Below are 21,400 nucleotides of genomic sequence, written 5' to 3'. Positions count from 1 at the left end.
TTCCAAGAATCATCTTCAAATATTGTTATCAGAATATAAAAAAGTCTACAGATATGATACCAAAATTGTTTAACTGCATCTATTCTGCTAGAAAAAAATTAAATTTCTCGAAATGATTTGAAAAAGTGTTATAGTTTCATAGGAAACTTTACTACCTGTCACTTGCCTTCGCCCCCCTAATTAGAGTACACAATTTGTAATATCACCAATAGATTCATTCAAATTACGTCAGATGTAATCTTTTGTAAATTTATGTCCACTGAGATAATGGAAAAAAAGATCTTTTAGTTTTTTTTAGCTCGCTTAGGAATCATTTCTGAACATAGGTCTTTAGATTTTTTTTTCTTCTTTTGACGTAGGAGACCTGCCCCCAAAATCTTTCAATATTTTTTCCGGACATCCGGACCTCTAGTGTGATGGCTTTCTCCGCATATTGTGTTGTAGTTTGTTTTAAATTATGTTTATGTATTTTAATTTTTTTTGCATCTTTTGTTGTTTGAGTAATTCAATTTTTTTATTTATGATTTTATTAAAATTTGTTGCTCGTCAGGCGCCCCCTAGATATGGCGCCCGCATGCGCCGCACGCCCTGCACCCCCGCTTGTGTCGGCCCTGTTTGACACTTTAACTCTTATTGAATTAATTAATTGCAAGAAGACCGTGGATTTGGACAAAACAATAGATGATTAATTTAAAAGCTGTTGAACTTCGAAAATTTCTTTTTGTGAAATCCGTTTTAGGACAGCTTTGCGCAAAATCTGGGACATCCTGTATTTGTTTAGATTAAGGATTTATCTGTTCGATGTGATTGATTACTGTCTAATACATACATATTTTTTGTCTACAAGAAACGTTGCAAAATCGGTGAAAAAATTAAAATCTATGTTAAAAATGATTTATTAACTGATAAGAAATAAATGATAACACGATTATTTATTTTATAAAATGGAAAACGCATTACTTAATGACGAGGTGGCCGAGTGGTTAAGGCGTTGGACTGCTAATCCAATGGGCTCTGCCCGCGTGGGTTCGAATCCCATCCTCGTCGTCCTTTTTTTCTAATAATTCCACGTTTAATAAAAAATAACCTCGTGGACAATCAATTACCTAAAAGAGTTATTAAATCAGAGTAATTTCCCACGCAAATGGATCAAGTCAATTCAATAACTTTGCGTTTAAAATAAAAATAGTACATTACAAACGAAGTGGTAAATATGGCATTACCCCGAATGTTCATTTATACGATCGAGAGATTCCATCTTTGAGATCGGATAAAACACAAGAGGTAATGCTATTACCACCGAATTATGTATGCCATTTTATTCAAAATCGCTTCATTTTTAGTCAAAAATTTAAATAAAATAAAATTCTAACAAAGTTAACGTCTAAACGTCGTAGGCCATCCAATATGCGTTTGATTTGTGACAATCAGAAATGTCAAAGAAAATACTGAAATAATGCGTGAATCTGATATTGAATTTGTTGAAATGGAGCAGTGTACTTCTTCATTATATATTGAATACTAATTTAGTAAAATATTATGCGTAACTTGACAATTTGAAAGAAAAATGTCCCGGTATTTTTTTAATCTTAACCTTGACAAACCTGTATATTACTACTCACGCGATAATATGATATTACTGCTTATGAGATTTAATGATGTGTTTCCCAACCTTTAAAAGGTTAGTAATCGGCATATTACATTCGTGATTGTGAATAAAAATAAAAATAAGAAAACCTTTTAAAGGTTGGGAAACACGTCATTAGATTTCGCGAAGAGTAGTAACATTACCTCTCTTGGGCGGTAATATGCAGGATAGCCAACCTTAAAATTACAAAAATATCGTGAATTTTTTTTTTCAAATTGTTAACTTAAGCATAATATTTTGCTTAAATTTGTATGCAATTGTTTCATAGCAGTTTCTCTTACTTCTGGGGGAGCACACTGCTCCATTTCGACAATTTTAAATTAGATTCACACATTATTAATATTTTCTTTGACATTTCTGAAATGTCAAAAATCAAACGCCATTTGGATATCCTACCAGGTTTGGACCTTACTTTTGTTAGAATTTTATTTTACTCAATATTTTGACTAAAAATAATATGATTGTGAATAAAATTGCATACAAACCTCGGTGGTAAAGGCATTACCCCTTGTGCTGGCGCCTCTGGATCGTATACATAAGCATTCGGTGTAATGCCATATTTACCACCTCGCTTGTAATGTACTATTTCTCGCCTGGGCATTTTTTGAGTTCAACCACCGCCTCCTTAATGAAATGTATCAATATCTCGCCTGGGCATTTCGTAAAAAATACACTAGAGTAGTAATTCCGAGTTTTCTTTTAGTTGCTAGGGTTACTAAGGAAAAACTGAATAATGTTTAATTATTAACGAAAAATAACGCAATTATTAAAGGCTGGGGAGAAAGGGTACTACAAAACAAGATACGAGAGGGGTAAAAATGGAATGAAAACACTGGATCTGTTATTTTGGAACAGGTATTCAGTGACTGTTCAGGTAACAGGTACTGTGATACTTTGAATGACACCGGTCCCATGCTTCCACCCGATATCCAATACCTCTTTACGGGAATCGGTAATATAGGTTGCGTATTTTGTGGTATTTACTTTTGTGTTGTCACCTTGATTCTGGTACTTGATGCCTGTTCTCGAACTTATTTTGTTTTTACATCCTGTCGAGTGCGATAGGATATATTTGACGATGCAGCGTTTTATTTCATAATGTAATGTAACAATTTAATGAAATAATCATCATTATTTTCTCAGACGAAGGAGTGAAAGATAATTCGATGTTTTGACATTGATATAAATAGGTACGTAGGTATGTATGTATATGTGCGAGTGCTCTGCTACGTCAACAAGTGTACGTACGACACGAAACCATATGCCAGAGATCTGCTCCATTACAATAGGGAGCGGTTATTATTGGGAACAAGTTTCATTTTACATTTTAGAACAGGAACAGATATTTGGAACAGATATTATTCGGTACCCGGAACCCTGTAGGCTAAAAAACTAGATGTGTCAAAAAAGTTCCTCAGTTTAAAGCACCAACGGGAATCACTTGAACTCAAAAAATGGCCAAGGAGAAAAAAAGGATTATTTCTATCGGCGCGGCGCGGTGAGTTCAACTGATTCCTGTTGACGCTTTAATCTGGGGAAAATTTCTAACAAATCCAGTTTTTAAGTTTAAAGTGTTTAACTTTAACATAATATCAATTCTCTCTTACTTATCTTGTTTTGTTGTACTCTTCCTTCCCAGCTTTTATTAGTTGCGTTGTTATTCATTAATAATTAATAATAATTCAGTTTTTCCTTAACAACCACCGTAACTAGGAAAAAAAAAACTTGGAATCCTCCAATACATTTTTTATTAAATGTCCAGGCGGGATATTGATACATTTCACTAAGGAGGCGGTACGTTGCACAAAACTATTGATGAATGTTCAAAGCTTTGTTAACTCTCCGTTATGTTTTGTGCAACCGGACATTAATATGTAAGCTGTGCATTGTATTTCGCTCAATTTGTAAGCATAAAAAAGCAAGGTGATTCTAACCATGGAACAAATGACAAGCTGTTTTTATATTTCTCACATAAATAATAGCCTAATATTCCTTTAACATTATTGGATGCGACTACTGCCTTCAAGGCTTTTTTATTACGTATACGAAGGTTGTTTGATAAATGTAGTACCTAAAATGTCTAGTTAAAGAAAAAAATTTTGGTAACAATAATTTTTATTTTTCAATATAATCTTCATTAAGATCTATGCACTTCATCCAACAACTTTCTAATTTTTTTAACTCATCGGAATGCTGCAAAATATTCATTCACCACGGCTATAGTGTCTTTGTTTGAATGAAATATCTCTTCAACAAGCTAAATTTTTAGATTTGGATGTAGGTAGAAGTCACACGGTGCTAAATCTGGTGAATAGGGTGAATTCAATTCAATTTTTTCATGAAAGACAAAGTGTACCCATTTAGCGAGCTTCATCTTGTGTATATGTTTGACCCCTTTTAAATTCGTTTATCCAGAAATAGATAGTTTTTAACGAAGGTGCAGAGTCTCCATGTACTTCCTCTAGTTCTTTTTTACCTGGACGGCTGTCCATTTTTTTAAATAAAAATGTTTTATCACAGCAAAATTCGTTTTTTTTCCATTTTCAAAATTTGTTCAAACAATTTTTTTTTAAATTCTCTAACTTTTCAACCAGGCGCCAGTTTTTGTTGAAACTCTGACAGACTTACTCAAAGATGTCATATCCCACTTGTGGTTCGCCAAATTAATTGACGCACGTGATCATAGTTTTTTACTGCCGACTTTTGGTCTCCACTCCTCCACATATTAAAACACTTTTTGTCAAACAAGTAAAACAAGTTTTACCAAAGAGTTTTGCATGTTCAACACATTTTGCTTTATCTCATCAAATTTTAACTTTTCGTGTTAATAAAAATAAACTGTGCCCGGTGGCCTTGCCGTGTTGATTATAGAGAAATTCAAATATTTCTGTTTTATGCATGAATTGATCATGTTTTTGTTTTTGTAATGTACAAACCAATCTCCCAAGTTTTAGGAAAGCATTTCGACCAACGGCAACGTCACGAAAAGCACCCGTATATCCCGCCATCCTCCGAGCGAGCGTTGTCGGAATTGAAACGGTCTCTTTAAATTTTTAATTTTCGTGCCGGCTCGCTAAATGACACGCGTAATTTTTGAGCACGCCACCATTAATTCGGACGGCGGACCCATAATACCGACACTCCATTAACATTTTTTTGTGTCATTTATTTTTAAATTCACAACAGCCCGTTTTGAATACATTATGCAATGAGCAGTCGAGTTTTCGATAGATACAATTCTCACAAATTAGAAGATTTAACGCCAGCGATTGAGACAATTTATGGATCTTGCTACACTTTCAGAATAAGCGGAAGCTTTTTGCATATAGCCGGCAGCGGATAAAGAAATAAATTTTATTGCAACCATAGCAATACTATAGTCCTTAAAATATAGTGTGTTAGGGAATGGTTTAGCAAAAAATTATACAAAGTAATTCAAAAGTGTCGCACTAACTCTTGCGTGATGATAAAGGACATACATCTGAGTTAAAAGTTCATATGACAAAAAATTGTTTGAGCTTTATTTCACAAGATATAGCTCTTTAAAGATTATAGATTTTGAATTAAGTTTTTAGCCGTTCCGATGATGTAATCTTGAATTTAGTTAGCGAAAACCGCAGATCTTATAAGACTGAACAGATAAAATCGCCAATTTATTTCTTATGGTGTAAAAAACATTTAACAAACTAGCAAATTTAACAATAAATTAAATCTAAGAATGTCGGAAATAGAAAAACTAAGATGCCTACATGATAATATGAAAATTGACTGTTTAATTTTTTTTTGTTGAATCGACATTTTTGAATCATCCTGTATGTGAACGTGTCATGGTCAGACAAATTGAAAACCCTTCTACCATTTTTCCAAAAAGTGTATACTTTCTTCAGAAGTACTTATGGTAGTTTACTAACAGTTAGTGGTAACTTTATATCGCGAGATCAAAATAATTTGTAATCGAGTCATCCTTGGATCCGTATGAAACGTCAAATAAAATGACAACTCAAAAGGTAAAATGGCATGATCAAAAAGATGATAATTTTTATACAAACTAAATTTATGATTTACCTTAAAAAAAACCTTAAAAAATAACTTAAAAAAACGATCCTGTTATTATCCTCGGCGACTAATTTCAATATTTTAGAAATTTAATTGCTAGCCTATTCATTTGTGAGGGAACTTCAAATCGCGAATACGGCTCCTTTATTTGTTCTTTGTGTGAAATTTAATAAAAAAACAACCATATTGAAATAAACAAAAACCGATTTGATAAACTGTAACCCAAGTAATTAAACCGAGAAAAAAAAACAAACAGTGAATTCAGAACGTTAAAAACCAAAATAACAATCAAAGCAAGTGTTTAAAATGAGCTCCATTTGCTTTGACGCAGCGAACTGAAGAACCGGAAGCCCTGACTACTTCTTCGGTGTTATTCCAAATCTCTTACACATGAACTTTCGTCCTGATATTTGTCACTCTGTATCTAAACACTGCAGCTATAGAAATGTCGTTGCAAGAGCATATCTGCATAATCAATTCTGGAGTATTTATCCATTTTTGAAACTTACAAACAAATTTTGTTTTGATGTTAAATTTCCAAAATGACATTTGTTTCTGTATTTTTTGATTGCTATGTGCAAGACAATTTCACGAGTTTAGTTATTACACTGACTACAACTAAAACGAACAAAATTTTAATCATTTTGCTTAATTTACACAGATTCTCTAGTTTTCATCTAAATTTTAAAAAAATATATGCCTTCAGCGTCGTTTGATTACAGAGCGTTTTAAACCGCACGCTAATTTTCATGATCTCAGTCCAGCGGTTTTCAAAATTTTCGACCATAATTTCAAAACGATTTTTTGGGAAAACTATGCATTTTCGATATACCTACATGAATTTTTTTACCTTCAAATTTATGCAAAACCCTTTCCTAACATACTGTATAATTTAAAGAATTCCCCCCTCTTTACCTAGTTACCAATAAAAAACTGTAATCAAAGGAAGCGTAAGTGTCGCTGTTACATTGTTAAAATGCATATTGAAATTTCGTTAAAATTAAACTTTAAATATAAATTCGGTATTTATTACCCGACTCAAACTAAGTACTGCATATGTAAATCATGGATCATAATTTATTGTGGCTGAATTTGTTACATGATAGGATAGGTGCTAGTTGCTAACAATTTAAAATAGGCCGTGCATTCATCATGTGAGCAACGAAATTTTGATTCAGAGAGGGCCTTGGAAGTTTTCACATACATGTATGTCTTCTATTAATTTTGAGTAATTGAACTACTCGCAGTTAGTAAAACGGCGAGACTACTTTTAAGCAATCCACTTTCCCCGGTATTTAATTTAGATAAGATCTCGTTTATTTCTTCAATTGTGTCAATAATTCGTTATTGTAGATCACGTAGATCAGCAACAGGAGTTTTGCAAATTGTGTTTTTCATATGTGGTCATAAAAATCACAGGGGGTCTTATCGCATGACCACGGAGGCCAAACTGTCTCTGTATTTAAACTAATTATGCGATCTCCAAAAAATGCTCTCACAAATGTAATGTTTTCAAGGTGTGTCAAAAAGTGACAAGATTTTGACGGATTAAAATTATACAAGCTGCGCAAAAACTCGCGCCCCAGAGAAAAAAAGTCATGTATAGTAAAATCGTTTTCCTAAGACCCACTAAAAATTTTATTACTTTTAAGTTAAATGCAGTATTGTTAGAGTAAACAACATGGTAAACAAATCATAAATTAGTGGAACTCACCCGGACCCAGAAACCAAGGAAACAGGTCAGTTTTTAACAGGGCCGGATTACTTACTTTCTTTTGTCTAAAATACTTGAAATATTTGAATAGTTTTTGATGAAGTTGTTATTAAAGTCAAGTATTTTAAGGAATTTAAAAAAGCCAGGTGATTATTAACAAGCTATTATTAAATAAAGCTGATTTTTTTTAATAACAGCTTGGTAAAACTCTACCACTACTTTGGTTTTAAATACGGCCCTGTTTTATTCTAGTGGGTGCAGCAATACTTGCAAAGGAGCGTTACAAATTCAAGCCACTGTTTGGTTAATCCCTTATAATGTGTCATAAAATTTTTAATAGGTCTTAGGAAAACAATTTTTCTATAAGGTAAGACACTAGGAACATAGAAAAAATGTTAAAAAAATTCTATCTATAAAAATTTTGAAGTTATGAGAGTTTCAAGTTTGCAGTTTGACTCCATTTATTTCTCTTGGAAAAATTATTTGCCAAGTTTCTTTGCCTCACATTATAATAACGCAATTTTTCCCCAGTTCTCAGTGGCCGCAGATTAAGTGTATCCTAGTTCTTGAGTAGCATAACATGGTAAGTCGTACATAGTAAAATACTCGTTTTTTTCATGGTATTCCGAAATTTTGCGAGAAATTTCTTTTTTTAAAAAATAAGTGAATGTATCATTTTTTGGTTGACATTTTGCACCTCCTTTTTGTGAATCTAATATGGGTAACCCGTGTTCATATTTTTTTTTTAATATCTCGAACTGAAGTCATACTAATCTGTAAAGCAAAACTAAATTGAAGGAAAAATTAATTACATATTATACAAGAAAAATTTTTGCCGCCAAGCGAAGTAACTCTTCTTTCCCTAGTCCACCATTCTTGGCAATAGTTTATTACAGTTTTCTTTTATCGCGTTTAGTAAAACCTTTGCAGGCTTTTTCAAATCCATATTTTTTTGTTTGTCAAAAATGATGGAGAATCTTGAATTTGTCAAGGTAAATTGCCAAACTAAGAAATTCAAAATTACTAAACTAAACCAGCCACTTTTACAGCTTGGATGTCATTGAAAACGGCAGTAGTTCAAAAATAGACATACGTTTTCGGATCCAAAGATAACTCGAATTAAAATTATCTTGATTTCTCGATATAAATCAATTTACATAAAACATAGACAACTCGCTAAATGTGAAAAATAGGGTTATTCTTTTGTGGATAATCAATCAGCGGCCATAAGCAGTAGGTAACACAAATCGTATGAAATATCACCGTTTATTATGCAGTGACCGGCAGTTGCTCATACAAATCGTCTGACTGCAACCGTAATAATCCCCACATTCGAGGAAATGTATTATGTCCCATTTTATAGTTTGCCGGGTCAAACGAGCAATTCGTCATCGTATTGTGATTGCAACTACATAATCCGACCGCTCATCCAGCGAGGTTTGCTCGTTTAGATTACACCTTGTCATGTCCTCATTTAATCATATCTCTGCCGAAAAAGAACCGAGATATGTTACTAATGCCACTGTCATAACTATACCGGACTTATCTGTTCCTGGTAGCTTTAGGAACGAAGCTTAGACTATGTCTGGCAGTCTGGATATTTCATTCTCAAAATAAATTTCAGTATGAAAATTAGCAATTTTCATAGCCACTTAATTTTATAGCCATTTAAAATTGCAAAAAACTGATCTACTTTTTTATTTTTAACATATGGTCCTAAAGTTTGTGATGTTTTTTGGATGTTTATAACATTTTCCAAACTTTTTTTAAGCTAAATTTAACAACACTTGATAATATAAACAGCAATAAATAATCCATAATCAAATTACTGATAGGGAGACATTATCTTCAATAGTCCTCAATTTTCTCCAGATTTGTCCCATTCTCCTATAAACAAGAGCTGGATCGATTTCTCTAAGCTTTAAAAAAAATTCGACGATGAAGTTGTTCCTCATTCCTGCCTTCCTATCTCTTGGTTAAGAGCAGGGGGAGACACTTTTAAACCACCAGACGTGTAAACCACACCGTCGACAAAGCAAAAAATGTTTACTAGAATAAGTGAATTTCTAGATAATTTTTAGTCGTCTTCGCCGAAATGGAGGGCATCCATGGAGCGTTTTACCTCAAATTCCAATTATTCGATTCGCAATAATTACAGGGTTTCAGGGGGCCCTAAGGGAGCGTTTAACCCCGTAGTTGCAGTGAAGAGATGATTTAGGGGAGCGATCGGAGCATATTACTCTCTACTCGCATTGTCTTTTCTTTTTCTCTTGACTAAACAATAGCCTAACCCAAACGTCTTTTTGTCAACATCTTGAGAATTGCTGGAATTGACCACTGCATTTGTGCGCATTTCCGTCATTCTTACTTTGACCATAGTTAATGGCTCTTTTTTAAACAATTAAAAATTGTATCGAAAGTCATCCGTTAATTTAGGTCCGGTGCATCTACCTTCGTTTTGCATTTCAATAGCGACTTTTTCAACAATTTATAAAACATTTTAATTGACTTCTTACTATTTTAAATTTTTTGACATTTGAAGATGAATTGTCAGTAGGTATGGGTGCTGGTGAATTACTCTCACTTCAAGCACTGCCTTTTAATCCCTACAGTGGACTGCGCTCAGAAAATTTTTACTTACCTGCGTTCCGTTAATCCTTATGTGAACTGCGCTCAGGTCGGTCGATATGTCTCAGCGTGACGTAAAAAATTTAATTATTAAAAATTAAATTTCTATGCTAATGAAAATAGGGGTGAAGCAGTTACAAAAATGTACTTCGCATTTCCAAATAATTAAAAATGAAATAGGTTATTACGAGTATTTACATTTACTGAACACAAATATTACATAACAGTGTTTTAAAAATTTTGTTAAACTTATAAGATACACATTTCACATAAGTGGATCGATCTATTTGTTCCTCTTTCAATATTTTTTTAATAAAAACATTAAAACAGGGTGGTGTTTTAGAACTCGCATCTCAGAGAATAATGTCGGCGGCAATATGTAATTAAAAAGTGCACCCACCTAAAAGTTCGAAGCACCCATGAATGGGTACCCCGATGTGATGCCACTGAGCGCATTCACCTTGACGATTAGCGATCCTTATTAGCCTCATTATACCGGGTGGGTCATCCGTTACGCCCAAAAAGAAAATCCCCACTTCTAATTAAATAAAAATGTTGAATTTTTTCACACTTACCTGGGCATTAATAAGATACATTCTCTAATTTTTTGGTAATTTTTCATTTACAAATAAAGCCAAAAAAAAATAAAAAGTAATTTTTTCCCAGAAAATTTAATTCTAATTTTTATACTGATCTACACAGATTAACTTCCTACAATTGTTTACAAAATCAGAAAAAAAAATACCAATTAGATTTTGAATTAAACGCAATTTTCCATCTTAACTTTGAAAATCATTTTTATTTGTGCCATCGTAAATTTAGGTGACAATGGGGAACTGCAATTGGGGCAAGATTCCAAGGTTTACAACAAAAAGACCCTTTAAAGCGGTCGGCTACCAGTAAATGATTCTTTTGTTGGTAAATTATACCATTTTGTCATAAATCACGGGTCTGGTTTGTGTTTAAATAAAAAAAAGGATTATTTGGCTAACCAAGTCAAAATTTGAAATCGTGATATCAAAGTTTGATGCGCTGACAAGTACAGATTCATTTAGTGTAAAAACTTTATAGGTAAATTAACAGAAAGTATTCGTAAAACACACAAAACTGTTACGGACTCATTTATTATCCAAAAAAATTAGAAAAATTCTCAAATTATACCCTATCAATAATTAGTTAGGTATATGAAATATTGCCAGTTTTAATTAATTTGAAGTCGCGATTTATCAAGTGCGCATAACCGATGCCCCACCCGGTACTTGTTTTTACAACTGAGCGCAATCCACCCGACCGCATATTACTAGCGCGTGCGGTCAGCAAATCTTAATCGAACGATTGAATCAAATTTTTACTCAAAAACACACTTTCTCACGTGTTTAACATGCAATTAATTTGTAAATTTGGCAAAAAATTTATAAAATCTACCACAAAAATTAAAAACAATCTAGACTCTTAATATGACAGAACAACAATATAGTTATTTGATTTTTTCAAAATATTTGTTACGTCAAATTAATCAATTAATTGTCAATTTTACAATTTTTAATAATTGTAAAATTCAGAATTTTACTTGTCAAAATGTTTTTGCACTCTCGATGAAAAAAAATTATTTTGATAAAAGATTGCGAAATTTAGATTTATAATTAATAAAGAGGGAAATTTTCTCTTATAATGTTGGCGACCTTAGGGCAGTAATAGACTAGCGTAAAACACGCGGCGTGTCACCCGCCCCGCTTAGGCTGCCTCTGCATACACTGTAGCGTTTTTTTCTGCGATACTGAGTGCACCCTGTTCTCAGCAGCAGACTTACAACAAAATATTTTCATTTGAATTTCTCAAATCATAGAAAAAAACGCTGCTAGTGTATTCAAACTCGTAAGAAGCAATGTATTGCATTGCCAACGTTTTCCGCGTGTGGCCCGCTGGCACGCAATCGTCGGCGTTTAGCTAGCGGTTTTAAACGTGTTAAACGCTAGTGTAGTCACTCCCATTTGAATTCCTTGTTTCCATTTCAGCGGGAAAAACGTCGCGTGTAACCCGCCGCGTGTTTTACGCTAGTCTATTACCGCCCTTATTACCGTTTCTCTATCGCACTGTGAGTGTCAATCGGCCTAATGCAAATCACATTAATCAAATACGAAATTTTTGCTGTGTTTGGTTCAATTATTCATCGCAAAAATATTCAAAATTAACATTATGATTAGGGTAAATCAGTGAGAGACGCGGCGGGAGAGGACGCTGTCCAATAATTTGCGAAATCGGTGCATGTGGCGTTAGTTGTCCAAGTTAGGTACTTGTAGAGGATCTACTCTTGCCGTTTAGGAAAAATCGTGGTAAAAGTGCAGTAGTCTTGCATGAAATTTGGTGATAAGTGCTACAAAAGTTTGCAAGATATTTAGTTTGATCTACTGTTTATTAAAAATTCGCTAAAAGGCGACGTTCTGAAGAATGTAGTTTAGAGTTCGGTTATAGTAGAAGCTGTATTCAGAAAGCAATTGCCACATCTCGGAATTTCTTGCAACCTAAACAGGTGTACCATCTATCTCATGGGTTTGGGATACATGACGCTTAAAGTTTCGGGACAGATGACGTACTAACAATATCTCTGATAGAACACTACATGCACGCTTAACAAAAGAAAAATTCATTAAGAGTAGCAGTATAGGCGGAGCATCCTTTCTGGGCGAAGAAGCAGAAAGGAAGCTGTGTAACCACATTCAAAAATTGCTGGCTTCTGATTTTGCACCTACGTCGCCGCAGGTGCCTTCATGATACGTGCACACCCTTTAAAAACTACTGTATGCCTTGTGGGAAGAAGAAAATTGCCGAAAAGTAACGAGATTGTGTTGAAACCCTATTAGCAATCTCTCCCAGAGAGATTGTTAAATTCAGAATTTTGTATTATTTTTTTTTATGAAAAATATTTGAGTTTATTTTGCCGTTGAATTTATGCAATAAAAGTTTAATGTATTTATATTCTGTAGTATAACTAAATACCTTTAGACAATAGCGGGTTGTTAGCGGAATGTTATGTTGTTTAAGAATTTTGGCAATTCTACCTGTGACACCTTGAATGTATGGAAGAGACGCAATCGATTTTTGTTTTGGGGGTTTGACGGTTTCTTTGGATTTGGGATTAAGTTGACGATTAAAGTTAAAGTCTGTTTTTTTTTTAATGGAAATTACCAAGTCAAAATTTTGATGAAAGAATTGGTAGCAGCGTGTCTCCATAGCCACAAATTTTGTTTGCTCTTTGTTTTTATCCCTATAAATTTTGTTAAAAAATTATGGTTATGTGTTCCAATTGAGATGTTGTCAAAATTTTGACTTTTATGAATCTTGTGTGTCTGTTTCCTCTTTGAAAGCGCTATAATTGAATACCTGAGGACAGACATCATTACCTAAGGTCTAAAGACAGAATTCAGTGCTAACAATTTTGACAGAAACACATCGCAAGTAAGTACAATGTTGTGGACAAAAATGAGATTCTTGCTACAAAAACTTTGAAGAAAAAGAATGTATATACAGAAAAAAGTTATTTAGCAAAAGATACAAGTAGGTATTATGATGATTGGCAATAAATTTTGTGTAATTTATTGAAATGAGCTCAAAGTTGATGCATTTTATAAATTCTTCGTCAGCTTTAGTTTCAAAATTATTACTTTTTCAACTCATTCCTCAAAAAACGATGCGCAAGACATTAATTTAATTGCGTTCTTTCTAAGGTTCTTTCTCATTCATGTTTATTTTGTATTCTTGTCGATTTCTTGCTAAAAATTAAGAATATTTAGCAAACCTGCATTACAAATTGCGTCTACATTTTAACGGGCCCTTTTTCTAACTTCCTGCTTGCGAACTATTCGTTTCCAAATTTCAAAAAACTCTTAGTGTACTGAATTTGTTTCTTTTTTGGTGTTTCATCTCTAAATTTTCTTAGAAGATTTTTTGTGTTGACGTTTAATGACATTGTTTTCAAATTAATTCAAAAAGCCGGAACTGCCAACTTTCTTTATTATAATTACCATTAATGAATTTACTAGTGATGCCAACGTTAAGACTGTTTGGCATTTCCATTTAAAAAAAAAACAGACTTTACCTCTATTTTACGTTTTTTCTACCCGTTATTGGCCAACAAAAAGTGTTGTAATTTATTCTGGAGTTTGTCTGGTATTTGAAATGCGCGGTGGACTAGAGTAAAGCAATTTTCTTATTGACAAATGATTGACTGTAAGATCATAAAGTAAAATTAGGCTTCACGTTCATGAAATATTATAACGCATCACATTTTCCGTTTCCCATTGGTCCTAGTGATTTCTACGTTTCAGGAATATCGATGCCGTCGAAGCCCATTCATATTTTAGATCATAGTTGTATTATACGCACTTCGGGCAAGCTTAAAGAGAACGTTATTCATGAGGCGAACAAGATGGTGATTTATGCTGGCTCAAACACAAGCGAAACTGTTGCGGTGGTGTGAGGAGGAATAGATGAGGTCTCTCTTTTGCGAGCTTGCATGCGTATGAAGGGAAGACCTATCTGTCTTCCATCATCGCCGGAGATAACGGCTAGTGCGACTCGACCGACATTAAAAATGCCCACGATCAGGGTGCGGAAATTGGAGATTTGCGACACTGATTGATGTGTGGATCTCAGATAAATTACGTAGCCAGAGTCTGATGCTGTTCACACCGCACTGAAAGGCCGGACGGGGGTCAAATTTAACGATGCTTAAATGAGGGATAACACCGTGGTGGCAGCCAAACTAAAAAGTTTCCCAATAAAAACAATATGTTTTTAGAATTAAATAAAAAACAAAATGTTTGGGATAAAAACTAACTTTTTTTTATTTGAAACTAGAATTTATGACAATTATGTTTTGAATAACATATTCAAATGTTCACCTCAGCATCGTTTACAAGATCGAATTATATGAACCTAACTTCTGATGACTTTTTGCAATAAATTAGGTGTAATTTCATTAATGCAGCGTTTGTTGTTCAATTACAAAGGATTTCAAATTCGAGGTTTGTTGGCATAGACCTCCGACTTCAGATATCCTCACAAAAAGAAATTTAAAGGCCAATTAACAGAACTATTTTTGGAGATTATAAACTCATCAAACTTTTCTCCCAATAACTCAAGGCACCACCTTGTTGAAAACTCATATCTGGCAAATCAGTTTCATCCAATTTTGGTCACAAAAAATCTGTTAACATTGATCGATAACTCTCACCATTCACAACGTTGAATTGAACAAAAGAATGATTATTTTTATAAAACTTTTGGATAATAACCAAATGTTGAAGCGTGTATTTTGTTATGATGATGCTAATTTTTTTATTTAATCCTCTATGTTAAAATTGAATTTTATCTACTCTTTTCTTCGTGTTAAAATGAAATTTTATAGTCTAGATGATAAAAAAATGCATTCATTGTGGTATATCTGCGGTTGTTAGTTGCTAACGATCTTTGACATTAGATTTCATTGTTGAATTTTACTTTGACATTTATAAATATCGACCAAATTGACTACAGAATTAGTGAGGATTGGATAAAATTTTATATTGTACACGACGATGAAATTTTCATTATCTTTTCGAGCATATTAGCGTCTCGGCTGACGCCTCTACGCTAAATTTTCCTCAGAGATAAAATTCAATTTTATTGTCTTGTTTAATAATGAACTATTAATTAAAGATTAGGATCTAAAAATGACCTCTAATTAAATAAAACTGTTTTTTAGCCAGTACTTTTTTTAATTGTTAAAGTTGCGTTCCAAGCTCATCACGAAGTTTTTCCGAACTTGACCGAAGTGGTCGTTTCATGCATTTGATTTTTTTGCAGATACTTTGTAGTGGTTTCGAACAGACTAAAAATAGAAGAAAATGAGTTCTTATTACATTTTTTGAACTAGAAATTTTTCACAGTCCAAAATCAATGGCTACTCAACTGAAACAAAAGTTGACACCTGCAATCTGCAAACTAGGTTAATATTTAATATTAATATTTTTCAACACACATCTGACATCACATTGCAAATTCTTTAATTTTTATACTGCCCAATAAATTAAGGTTTCTAGTTCTATTTTGTGCAAGTCTTTTTTTTTCTACTTTTTCGTAGCACCAAAACGTGCTACGAAAGCAGTAAGTAACATTATGTCCAATGCTAGGTAAGTTTCAGAAAATAGCTGGTTTATTGTAATTTTGACATTTATTAATTTCCTGTCATGTCATCATTCGTATCATAACATGCTACTTTCTGCTTTCAGTATTTTTCTTTATGTATTTTGCTGAAGAGACTGTACACGAACATAATGAGAGAGTCGTTGATAATAATTTTTTCCCACAACCATGTACGAAAGTAACTGTACATACTTACTTATGAAAGTTGACGATATCGAACGAATCGATTATTTAACAGGTGTATGTTAGGAAAATAACTAAGAGAGGTTGTGGGGTTGGCGGAGATCCCTAGGCACGTCTGGCACGTTTACGCGTGTTTGCCTGTTTGTTGGCATCTGTATTTCTTTTTAAATTTATTTACATCATCGTTCAAAATTGACACAAAGTTCTGTAAATTTAAACCATCGAGTATTTAAACTTGAATCACCTTAATTAAGTAAATACTTAAGACACCTAATTTATTACTCTTTGAAAATCGTTTCATTAAAAATAATGTTTTTTTTTCATCGTGGAGTTGCGGGGGTTTTGGGAAAAATAGTGTACATAACTCGCTCGAAAGTGTCTAACGCACCCGTAGGACCCCCCACTTATGCGTTGTTTGTCATTTTCTGGGGTCGTAAAATACTATTGAAAACTCGATTTTGAAAAATTCTGTAAATTCTCTATGAACTGACTTCTCTAATTCCCTAACACTTTTAGGTGTTTTATTCAGAGGTTTTTTTCTTCTCAACTTTTTCTTCAAACTAATAAAGGTTAATTAGCCGATGTATGCATTTTAGAGTATGGAAAGTAGTGCATTATCTTCATAAAATAAGATTTTTTTTGAACAGCAATGGAAACAGGTAACTGTGGTGGTGATGAGTCAGATTTTGCCTCATTGGTTTCTTTTATTGGTGAAATTTTATTAACATAATCTGATGGTACGAAACACTTATGATATTGTTTAAAAAAAAACACAAAACATTTTTCTGCTACAAAACCTAAAGCACTGCTTAGATGGCTGGAAATTTTGAAAATATCCGCTTCCACTATCTTAGAGAAAAAATTTTTGACAGAATTTTTTAAACATTTGTTCAGTACTTTGTGGGACTACTCAATTACTCCCTTTCAAGGATGTTCGCGACTTTTCGGACATGCTGTATATACTATCAAAATTTCACGTTCGTACGATTAACCCTTCTGGGTGCTCTGCTTTTTTTGTCAATCAGTGTATTAATACTCGTAGCTATAAAAAAACATGATATAGCAAGGCCATTAAAAATTGCATTTAGATAATGAAAATAATTTTTAACTTATTTTTTCATATCTTCTCCTTTTACATATTTATCTGCAAGTTTCTAAGAACTGTTAGCGATACACAATTTATGTTTATCCCATTTTTCAGGAGTGTGAAAAACTTTTACTTTTACAACTCGTGTTGTGTTCATTTGTACTCGTGTTAAACGAGAACTAATTATATGGTCAACCGCAATCAGGAAGTAGCATGTAAACAGCAAGAGTGCTTTAAGTTATAGTATCTGTTTTAGCCCATCTTATCCCGGAATAGTTATCCGTATTCCAGTTTGTGATAACCATCTGTCCGGTAGATTTTCAAGGGTTGTAGCACAGTTAGGAGTGCCGCATCAACCGATAAATCCACAACGTGTTCAAATTCCCGTTATCCGGTGGCGTTGCTTGCAAACTTCCTTTCAAGTTATTCAAAAGGACCGGCATCAAACAGAATTTATATGACGTGTATCTATTAAGTTTGTACCTCATCAGCCGTTCCTACACGTGGGACTTGACCATTAGCCGTACGACCTCAAGCTATAAGAGCTTTCCTTATCTCCAGTGCAAACTTACTGGCTTGTCTCAACTTTCCTCCCTCATTAAATATCGGTCTTCCCTCACCTGTGTGTTCGGAAATCCGGACTTGCACCGGACTTAACCTATCGAGATTGCTCCATCTAATTTACCTCCTATTAATTGACTCATTGACTGCAACAAATTATCATAACACAGGGCGACAAAAAAAAAGTCATGTCGTGACAACTTGGCACATTTTATATCATTTTGTTTGTCTCAGTGAGACAAAACAAATGCACTAAAAAAAATTTCAAAAAGTCCACACACTTTGAACTAAATAATTTTTTTCTAATTTAAATGAATTTAAAATACTTTAACTTTAAAAAATCATTACTCAATAACTATTGGGCATATTTCCTTCAAATAAAGACCATTCTAAAGGGATGGACTTGCCCTTTAGAATCATATGCAATTTGAAATTGAATATTGGCAAACTTTTCTTCGAACAGTGTTTGAAGAAGTTCGAAGTAAATCGAAATAATCTAAGAAAAACCCTATGAGTAATTTTTTTTCATCATTACCTTCGTGTAGAGCATCTTTATATTAGTAAGAATCCAAATTTTTAAAATAATATACCGAGTAGTTTTTAAAATATGATTTTTTGAAATTAAGGTTTGCTATTCCGGTATTGCTCCATATAGCAGAAATGCATGTTAATCTTTCTTAAAATTGCATTTTATAAAAGTATTTGTTTTAAAACTCGTCTTTTGCCTAAAAATGGTCAACATCACCTTCTTTGTTCTATTTAGAATAAACAAAAACTGTCTTTAATTAAAACAAACAAAGAGTACCTGGGTACTAATTAAAGCAAATAAAGAGTTTCTTTGTTCTAAAAATGATCACTGATCATTGAGCAAAAAGGATCTTGAAGTTTAAAGCAGTAGCTTTAAATATAAGAACAAATCTTTTTCAAATTAAATCACTTTCCATTCAGATACCAACTTGTTCACTTTGTTCTAGCTTTCTGAACTTTTTTTTGAAAATGTTCTCAGCAAATGCTTTTTCATCTAAAAGCTAACTGAAGCTAATCGTAAAATGTACCAACAAAATAAATCAGGTGACTTATTGCATTTAAAATTACTCGAAAGTGATGAGAAAGCATTTGCTCAGAAAAAAAGTTCAGATAGCTAGAACAAAGTGAACAAGTCGAAATCTGAATGGAAAGTGATTTGATTTGAAAAAGATTTGCCCTTATATTTAAGACTCGTGCCTTAAACTTCTAGATCTTCTTTGCTCAATGATCAGTGGTCATTTCTACAACAAAAGAACTCTTTATTTGCTTTAATTAGTACGCAGGTACTATTTATTTGTTTTAAGTAAACAAGCAGTTTTTGTTTATTGTAATTAGAACAAAGAAGGTGCAGTTGACCATTTTTAAGCAAAAGAAAAGTCTTATAACAAATATTTTTATAAAAATGCAATTTTAAGTAATATTAACATGCATTTCTCCTATATGGAGCAATGCTTGATTAGTAAACCTTAACTTCAAAAAAATCATATCTTGAAAACTACTCGGTATATTCTTTTAAAAATTTGGATTACAACTAATACACGATGGTAATGATGAAAAAAAAAATACTTGTAGGTTTTTTTTTTAGATTATTTCGATTTACTTCGAACTTCTTCGAACACTGTTCGAAGAAAAGTTTGCCAATATTCAATTTCAAATTTTAGAACGGTCTTTATTTCAAGGAAATCGGCATAATATTTATTGAGTAATGATTTTTTAAAATGAAAGTATTTAAAAAAAAATTAAGACGAACAAAATGATTTAAAATTTATCAAGTTGTCACGACTTGACTTTTTTTTGTCGCCCTGTGTAATTATTTGGATTAATTAAGTAAGTTTAAAGTTAGAGAAAGAACTAAACATTAAATTAGGATAAAAATGTTGTCACTGTTATATACGATGGAGTAAATTAGACTTTGAAAATCATAAAACGTTTTATAGGTACGGCTTAAAAACATAATTTTAAATATTTTTACGAGTGCCAGATAAATCTTTGTACAAATAAAGTATCGAGGCTATTAAACATTTTGATGTGATATTTGGGTATCAAAAATGCAGTAGCATAAAATATGCGTACATATAATTTTTGGGATATGACAACTACCCGGGAGCAAACGCTGATTAACTTATACGGTTTATTTTATCTACTTTAGAGATGCTGTGTAATAAAATTTAGAATTCGTACGAGGGCGTTAGGAATAAAAGCCTTGTTAATTGGTATGTTTGCGTTGAAGGAAACTGCTTGATTCTCCAACAAACGATAGGCTGACGTAAAACGCTGCGATAAAATCTGGTTGTATTTAATTAAATTAGATTTCAAAAACTTCGCATGGCTGCAGTATCTAAATTACTGTAATAAAACAATTTAGTATTTAGTTTTCTCATCGACGAAATTGTGTCTCCAGAAATGGTTTTTGTTTTATCACTACTTTACTGCAATACCTATATTAATTATTCCAATTAGAGCAGCTGAAGTTTTGATGCCAGTCTCCACTTTGTGTAAATTTGCAATGTAGTAATCATTATAAAACCCAAAAATATGTTTTATGAAGTAAACAAATGTCTTGTGCATACTAAGAAGAGATGAAATTGTTCTATGCGGATGTGAGTGCAGATATTTCATAAAGTGGATGACTTTTTCAAATGAAGAATCTTTGCGCTAAAACATGGAATAAACTAGAAAAAGTGACCTCAATTTTTCTGGAATATATGTAATAACTCAAGTTTAACGAAGACAATTTTTTACATTTGCAATTATTCTCGTATGAATGTTGGTTCAATTCTTAATAAAAAAGCAACAAGAACTAGACTATTCCTGAAGCCATTGTTTCTTCAGGTTTATTAATTTATGTTTGTTTCTTTCTATATGGCTATTTTCTGAAAACATGTATTTGTGGACAAAAATGGAATCACCCTATTACAATGCAGAATTTGTTTGCATGTTTTATTGTCGACTTTCATGATAAAACTGGTAGATGCACGGTTTTAATTGTAGATCGCAAAGGGTACATTTGTATTCAAATGGCGCTCGAAACTCAGTCAGCACCTCCACAGCTTTTAGCGAGGGTTAGAAAGACCCCGATGTGTCCGCCACCGGCCTTTCATCTAAATTTATACAGGACTTTATCCGCGGGATTTGATTGTAGCCTCCGATATCAGCTAATGTGAGACAGATACGTACTGTTTATGGTTTTCCTGGATTCACTTCCGTGTCCGACGAAATTCTTCTCTTGACAAAGAAATTTATTGTTATCCAAGAATAGATTATACTTTGGAATTTTAATGAAGATGAATCATTGGGCAAATAACTACAGTTT

At 33.0% G+C, this 21,400-nt stretch overlaps 1 protein-coding gene and 1 non-coding gene across 3 annotated transcripts in view; both read left to right on the top strand.

The window, feature by feature from the left end:
• Positions 1-21,400, top strand: part of LOC123011542 (serine/threonine protein kinase OSK1-like) — a 249,753-nt gene that overhangs the window by 81,733 nt on the left and 146,620 nt on the right. The window lies entirely within an intron of this gene.
• Trnas-gcu lies at positions 966-1,047 on the top strand. Its single transcript has one exon. It is a non-coding gene; the product is annotated as a tRNA-Ser (tRNA).

Source organism: Tribolium madens, unplaced genomic scaffold (genome assembly GCF_015345945.1).
Source record: "Tribolium madens isolate multiple individuals breed KSU strain unplaced genomic scaffold, Tmad_KSU_1.1 Scaffold_91;HRSCAF=231;Tcas5.2_LG7, whole genome shotgun sequence".
NCBI lineage: Eukaryota > Metazoa > Arthropoda > Insecta > Coleoptera > Tenebrionidae > Tribolium > Tribolium madens.
The sequence above is the reverse complement of the archived record's forward strand: the minus strand, read 5'-3'. Positions and strand labels throughout refer to the sequence as shown.